Below are 7,117 nucleotides of genomic sequence, written 5' to 3' on the forward strand. Positions count from 1 at the left end.
AATAGGTTGGTCATCTGTTGCATTACACCGATGTTATTTCTATGAATAATCTAATAATCTAAGTCTAATCTGTTGCAACAATAGGAAGACCTGTTTGATAATTTCCAATAGATGACCTAAATTTTACAACATATACCTAAATCTTTTTGATATTTTTCAACAGTTACGCTTGAATATCCATGTGCTCGACAACACCAAACCAGTAGCAAATACACACACCACCATGAAAATTTCAGTAATTAGGCTTGAATATCCATGTGCCCAACAACACCAAACCAGTAGCAATAACGGCAATAATGTAGTATATTCTTGCTCGATTTTGTTTCTCTTCAAAAGCCTTGACTTAGTTCAACAAACTCCAGATTACATGATTTGCTTGTTAAGGGTGTCGTTCTTTATACCAATCAAAGTAATCGCAATCACCTAATTTCTAAAAAAAAAAAAAAAGAGAACACAATTATAAAACAATTACAAGTCAATAATTAATCAACTAATTAAATAAAAAAATATTACCTATGAAATCTTACAAGTAAAAAACCTACGACCGGGATTTTTTTGAGTCCAAGAAGTCTTTAATAGAGCTTCATGACTGCACTGATAATATCAAAAATCTTTATCACAAAAAACAGTGGAAGATGCGCTTGACATTGTCAAGCTCAGTTAGAAAAAATGAAAGAAATAATTTAAAGAATTTGGATAGATAAAGAAGATGACGATGAAGAAGAAGATTTGGGAATTTAGGGTTAAATTTTAGGAGGAAGATGAATATATAAGACAATGGGGGGATGACTGTTGGGGGCCAAGTGACGGCAAGTTAGCAAAATATGCCAGGTTGACACATTTGATGCCTATTTTATTTTACGTGTTTAAAATGAATACTGTCTACTTGATGCCTATTTTATTTTTGGTGTTTGAACTGAACGCCGTCGATTGGTTCCGCCTTTTTTATTTCAATTCAATTCACTTTAACCTTTTTACACATAGTGGCAATTTTTATGTCCAACAAAAGTTGAATTTTTATAATGCAACAGATTCTTCATCCGTTGTAATAATTATTCTACCTGTTCTGACAAATAATTTATCTGTTGCAATAGGTTCGTCATCTGTTGCATTATATCGATGTTTTTATCTAAGTCCATCTGTTGCAACAGTGGAAAGACCTGTTTGATAAATTCCACCAGATTACCTACCTGTTGCAACATATGTCTAAATCTGTTTGATTTTTCCAATAGATGTTTTATCTGTTGCAACAGATACATTATCTGTCACAATATTTGAATCTAGTATTCCTTTTCAATTAATAAGTTCAAATCTAAGGAATAAATAAAATTCATAGACAAAATAAAATAAATAGAAGCCTTGATAAATTAGCTGAAATAAGTCAACGAATAAATGAAATGTAAAAAAATTGTTATGGGTACAGATCTCAACAAATAAATCAACAAAAATTTAAGTATACTGCCAAGGATTACTTTGACAGGCTTAAGCTATAAAGATCTACTCAGTATGGACAAGTTGTTCTTTATTCGGTGCTATGGAATTTGGCTTTGCTTGTCATGGATCTTTATTGTCGCTTACATACGGTTTCTACGCTTTTAGTTCTCCGTAGTTCCATAAAAAGAGTAGAATATTGTTAATGTTGTTCAGCAGTAGCTTCTTCTACATCCACCTGGAAAGCCAGAATTGGTCAATGCTAATCACGGAGATACAACAAAATGAAAAAGGATAACTCATCTCTTCTAGCAAATCCAACAGGTCTTTCTCTTATTTTAAATTATCCCAAATAGATTATATTTCTGTTATAATAATGAATCAACTGCTGGGACAAATTTCTACATGAGGAAGACCCTGTATGATAATTTCTAACGAATGAACCATCTGTGTAACATATGAATCATCTGTTGCAGCAGATAGGTCATCTGTTGGTACAAATAAAAGTGGTATGAAGAGTTGTTTGATTTGCTAAAATAGACGAGACATATGTTGTACCAGATCATTTTTCTGGTGCAACAAGTTAGTCAACTATTGCAATAGATGTATATATTTATTTGATAATTTTCAGCAGATGTGTCATCTGTTGAAACCGATATGTGTCTGTTTGTTTTGTCAGTTGAAAGACATATATATTCACCTTCTTCAGCTCGTGCTGCTCTTCTTTGGACTTTGTACGTTGCTCAGTGCAACACACAGACAGAGGAGTTGTAATTTCGCTCTTTTGGATGCTTGATAATGCCCTGAAAATTACTCTTCTTCTTCTCTTAGCCCTAATCTCTAATGGAGCGAATGAAAATAAAATCCTCTTTGATGGAATGAGACCCCTCTTAGATGTCAATTTCTTTACAGAAGTAGTTAATGCATTAATAGCATTAATCACTACTTCATGTTTTGCCTTGCATTCTTGACATTTGCATGCAGAACATTCGCTGGGACAGGCAAAATCTGTATAACCAGTATGATCATACTCATAATGGTTTGTTTTAAATACTGTAAGAGGAGCATCATTAGCACCAACAGCAGCACCACTACCGCCACCAACAGCTCCATCACCACTAAGACCATCAACAACAACAAGCCCACCCTCCAAAATTATTTTTCTTGTAATGGTTGTTGCTCCAAAAAACTCCATTTTTATTATGTCGATGACCTTAGGGTTCGATAAAGTTTGTACAGACCGTAAAGTAAGAAAAAATGACATCTTCAAATCTCGATTGATTGAAACTAGCGACGGATGCATAATCTAACATAAATCATTACATATATTAGAATTATGATTAGATCATTCAAAAAAAGTCATTAATTAAAAGAAAAATTAATTACAATTATACTTACTGCATCCTTCGCGGGATTGAAGAGATCAAGAAATTTTGCATTTTTATTAGTTTTGGCCGACAACCATCTCAAGATTCTTGGACATAAAACTCCTTCCTGGTAGTTCACTTGTTATCTCAAATAAGGAATGGCTTCAAACGCCCAAGCCTATAAAATAACGCCAAGAAATCAAAACCATTATTGAGTGAAAAAAATGAATGATATCATAATAGAAGAAAGAAACATTTACCATGAAAGCCCATGGGAAGCCATATAAGTTGACTGTCTTTGGCGCTAATGGAGTCAACAAATATTTGACAGTCATTTTGAAGCTTTCATACCCCCAAGGATAATTGTTAAACGCCTCAAGATCCTCAGAGAGATTTATTAAACCAAGGCCTATGTTATTGTCAATGTCTCTCACCCATGTATAAACCAAATCAAGCACAATGACTGCTTGTGCTTCTTTGAAAGTCTTTTACCTTTAAACGCTTCTATCAAATTTTTGTTTTTAAAACTTGGACCAACAATGGACACCAGGTCATCAGGATCACACGACTTGCCTTTGCCTTTTTGGGGTGTGCGAAGTGCTTTTTTTTGGGTTAGAATAGGTATAACTTGATAAGGAGGATAACATTTTAGTCCAGTAACTATGGCAAACTCCTTCCAACCAAAACAAACAGGCATGCCACAGTAATTTATCCACACCTCATCCATCACATCTTTGTTTTCATACATAAACCTACGCTTGAGAAGTTCATATACCATTTTTATTTCAAAACGAGCATTGTTTTCCTCCGGTAAATCAAGATATTTCCCACAGTAGCTGTCCCTGAAATAAGCATCCAATTTTTATTCTCAAAGTATTTTTCTGAAGGCGTCGAAAGATTTTTCCATGGCTGACTTAACCACAAAATCACCCGTTAAATCTGCGGCACCATCGCCCTGTATTTTCACAGAATAATGATCAATGCTGAAGGCTTTGACCAACTCTTCGGTGGAAGGGCTATTAGCATTTGCATCATCTCTTTTGAAATATTCCTCCTCCCCGTGTTCATCATATTCTGCTCCCGATTGAGATAACGCTTGTAAAGCAAGCTCATAGAGTGATGGATATAGCCTAGCTGCTTCACTTGTTCCTTTACTTGGACTTGATTTGGTTTCTATTCTTTTGGGAACCATATTATCTAAAATTAACAGAAACATAAAAAAAAAATATTATAGTTGATTAATGCATCGTTAAAAAAGGATAACAGTAAATCAAACAAGTAAAATAGTAAATAACAGTTGCAACAGATCACCGATTTATTGCACAAGGTAGTATATCTGTTGCAGCATATAACCAAACTATTGCAGCGGATGAGTAATGTATTGTAATAATACAAAATATATCACTCATCTTTTAAGACAGATGAATGGTCTATGCAATAGATCACACATTGTTGCGACATATGAGTGATTCGTTGGGATAATTAAATAACTTGTTGCAATGAATGAATAATTTATTGCGATAATACAAAATAAATCACTCATTTGTTGAGAAAAATGAATGGTCTGTGCAGCAGATCATACATCTGTCGTAACATCATCTGTTGTAACATGTGAGTGATCTGTTGGAATAGTTAAATAACCAGTAGCAATGGCTGAGTAATCTGTTGTGACGATACAAAATATATCACTCATCTGTTGAGAAATATGAATGGTATGTGTAATAGATCACACATCTGTTGTGACATTACCTGTTGCAACATATGAGTGATCTAGTAGAACAGTTAAATAATCTGTAGCAACGGCTGAGTAATCTGTTGCAACAATACAAAATACATCACTCATCTGTTGAGAAAGATGAATGGTTTGTGCAACAGATCATACATATATTGCAACATATGAGTGATCTGTCAGAGCAGTTAACTAACCTGCAGCAATGGCTGAGTAATCTGTTGCGACAATACAAAACATATTACTCATCTATTGAGAAAGATGAATGGTCTGTGCAATAAGTCATACATCTGTTGCAACAAATGAGTGATTTATTAGAACAGTTATCAACGGTCAATATTGTTTAGATTTTTTCCAACATAGAGTCGTCTATCGCGGTAGATGAATGATCAGTTAGAAAAATCAAGTCTTGGACATTTTCTGTTGGAAGATTTGATAGGATTTATCCAACAGGAGGTTCATCTGTTGCATCGGATCATTAATTTGATGGTTCTTCCATTGCACCAGATGGTTAATTAGTTGCATCAGATTATTTATCCGATGCTTAATCTATTGCAACATATGATAAATTTGTTGCATCAGATAGTTAATCTGTTGCATCAGATTATTAATCTGTTGTATCAGAATTATAATCTGATGGTTCCTCTAGTGCATCAGATGGTCCATCTGTTGCATCATATGATAAATTTGCTGCATCAAATGGTTAATATGTTGCACCAGATGGACAATCTGTCGGAGGAAACAAAAAATAGTAGAACGATTTTGTTCAACAAAAAAATAGTAATTTCACCATTTTTCCCAAGAACAAGAACAGAACAAATCAACCTAAATTGTCATTTTGTTTTTATAAACACAAACAATAAAATTCAAACTTCAAAAAAATGCAACAAACAACAAAATATCATAATTCACTTCAAAAAGTAAAGAGAAGAGAAGAAATACCAGAAATTAGGATTTTATTCAGACCGCATTTTAAATTAATGCAATAATATTGAAATTGTTAACCAATACTATAAGAGAAGTTGGCTCAAGTTCCTCGTTTTCTTCAAAACTAAAAAGGCGATAAATTTTTACCTGTGAAAGAAGAAAAGGAACGATGAAGAATTCGAAGCTGTTGTGGCCGGAAAGCAAGGTTGTCACGTCGATTGAAGGTTGAAGTCGAAAAGAAACTCGAAGCCCAACTATTTGTAGTCGGATGTTAAAGTCGTCGAGGATTGAAATGAGAATTTACAGAACAGTCGGTTAGGAGAGAGTTGAGAGAAGTTGTCGAGAGAGGGATGAGAGACGGGTTGATTTAAATTGAAGAGGGGAACTCGAAGCCGTACTATTTGTCGCCGAAGGTAGAAGTCACAGGGGGTTGAAGGGAGAAATTTTGCAGAACTGTTGGTTGGGAGAGAGTTGAGAGAAGCTGCCGAGAAAGAGGAAAGAGTGGTTGATTTGGATTGAAGAGGGGTGTGGGTTGGGTTGATTTGTATTTTTGAAAAGATTAGAAAGTTTTGAAAATATTAATCAAGTCCACAATTAACTTAATCAAGTTTCCTAATAATGTTTGACCTTATCTGTTGATCAATGTCACCAATCCTTCATTTAAGACTTAAAAGACACATTTCCTTCAATTTTATCATCTTACTAGCAATTTTTTGAATATAATAAATTCAATATTTTGAGAAACATTACATGTTCTCTTTATTTTTCAGTTGAAACTATTTTGAAAAATTCTTATGGAAGTGAAATGTAGGCTAACATCAAGAAGAGTTTTGAGTTTTGCTTAGTGAACTGCTAGTGATGCATTAGATTATTAAATTGCACAATGTGCTTTTTAAATGAGTTTGGTCTTTAAATTTTACTTTTAAAATGAATTGATATTTAATTTTTGTTGGTCTATATCAAACTTATGCCTAGCCTAGCGGGATCGAAATTCTTTAAAGGAGTGGTACATGACTTGTGAAATATTATGATGCAAAAATATAAACGTATACCCCACAAAAAATTAAAGTTAATTTAATTAAGATTTAGATATTTAATAACAATACAAAAATACTATAAAATGTAATTTTTTTTAATAACAATATAATAAAAAAATACATTCTAAAATATTGGCCAAAACTCTCAAAAGAAAACTGTGACATGTAAAAAAGGAATAGAGAAGTATCAAGTTGATAAGCACTATATTTATAAAGATCCTTTTTTGTGGTACTCTAACCATCTACTTAAATATTATTTATTTCCAACAGGATTCTTTTATGTCCGAGTCTCAAATCAAAAAATTCTAGTTAAGAGTAGAGTGATCCTCAATCATTCCACCATAATTTATGTTAGGCAACACGAAGTTATTTTCACTTGATCGTAGCTAAGAACTCAATGATTGAAGTCAAGATGTTGATAGCCAGTGCATATAGTGAACCTTACATAAGTAAAATTAAAGCAATTTGATCTAGTTTTTGTTAAGTTGTTGAAATTTAATTTGAGACCATGTGATGTTTAATTACTTCCTAATCAAATGAGAGAAATTAATATTAAATTAATATAAAATACTCAATCTCATTCAACAAGTCATACTCCCAAATCTTCAAAAAGAAAAAAAAGAAGG

This window comes from Capsicum annuum, chromosome 12, assembly GCF_002878395.1.
Source record: "Capsicum annuum cultivar UCD-10X-F1 chromosome 12, UCD10Xv1.1, whole genome shotgun sequence".
In the NCBI taxonomy this organism is placed as follows: domain Eukaryota; kingdom Viridiplantae; phylum Streptophyta; class Magnoliopsida; order Solanales; family Solanaceae; genus Capsicum; species Capsicum annuum.